Below are 1,532 nucleotides of genomic sequence, written 5' to 3'. Positions count from 1 at the left end.
AAATGGGTGGAGCTATAAATGGGTGGAGCTATAAATGGGTGGAGCTATGTAGCAGTAAGTGTTCAGGCAGCTCCTCGTGACTACAGGAGATTCAAGGGTTCATCAAACATGAGTGGAAACACAGTTTGTGATGAGGGAATGACATCAGAACATGATAAAAAGATACTTTATGAAAAATGATCTCATGTTGATTACTACTGAGGGTTTCCATTGTATAAAACCAGTGAGTCACTGTGCTGCCTTTAAAATGTTAGCTGTGAAACAGCTCTGAGGTGTTCAGGTCCCAGCTGACACAGGTTCTTCACTCATGGGTCTGTGGTTCTGTGGCTTCAGCCGGGCTCAAAGGTCCAACATCAACCATTCAGCTTTTTAGCCCTCAAAGCTTTGTGTGATGTGTGGGCCTGCGTCAGACACCATGGTGTGTGTGTGTGTGTGTCTACCTGGTTTCTGTTACCTTATAAAGACCTTTTCTGGTGAAAACATATACCTCCTGAAGACCACTGGTTGAACTGGTTCTGATCCAGTGGAGCACCAGGTGTGTTAGTGGTCATGTTTAGGACTGGTGTTGGGTTCTGTATGAATTCTTAAAGATTACTGCTGGGGTCAAATTTGACTTTTACTAATAGTTCCTAATTATTAACCATCAWTTATCACAGTAACAGTGTGCATGCCTCCAACATTCACTGTTTTCTGTTGTTTTTGAGGAAAATCAGAACAATAAAACCTGTTTGACTCATTGAATGTTCCAGGCTGAGCACATGAAGTGTTGAGCTGGAGGTGGTTGTAACACCTGGGTGAAGCACAGAGATGGTCTCAGCCCAGTGGGGGTGGGGGTGGGGGTGGGGGTGGAGGTTGGTGCAGGAGGGACTCGTGTGCCACAACTTTTCCACAAACAGCCCTGCTTTGGTCAGGAATCCTTCAAACTGACTTTTGGGAGTTTAATAATTGTCAGGATTGTCATTTATTTGACTCCTTCTCWTCCTGTTTGGAGCGTGTTTCTGACAGGACAAAGTTACTGATTAGTTCTGTTTTCTTTTAGGTTTACGACCACGGCAACACAAGACCCTGCTCTGCTCTGACTGTGTGTGTCTGTGTGTGTCTGTGTGTGTCTGTGTGTGTCTGTGTGTGTCTGTGGTGGAGGCTGAGGGGAGGGACCAGCAGCCCACACATGGCTGTAATTTAATGGAGAATTGCCCAGTGGTTCCTGTGCAGAGGTAAACACACCAATACTTGGGCTTTTGTTGTTGCCTGAGTACGACAACCACCTCCATCAATAAACAATAGAGTGTTGGAGGAAACAAGGACCCCCTGTGTGAAGAGACCCTCACTGGGTCCACTGGGTCCACTGGGTCCACTTCGTCCACTTCTCACTGGGTCCACTGGGTCCACTGGGTCCACTTCTCACTGGGTCCACTGGGTCCACTGGGTCCACTTCTCACTGGGTCCACTGGGTCCACTTCTCACTGGGTCCACTGGGTCCACTGGGTCCACTGGGTCCAATTCTTACTGGGTCCACTGGGTCCACTGGGTCT

This window comes from Austrofundulus limnaeus, unplaced genomic scaffold (assembly GCF_001266775.1).
Source record: "Austrofundulus limnaeus strain Quisiro unplaced genomic scaffold, Austrofundulus_limnaeus-1.0 Scaffold1019, whole genome shotgun sequence".
NCBI classification, from domain to species: Eukaryota; Metazoa; Chordata; class Actinopteri; order Cyprinodontiformes; family Rivulidae; genus Austrofundulus; species Austrofundulus limnaeus.
Note: the sequence above shows the minus strand (reverse complement) of the source record.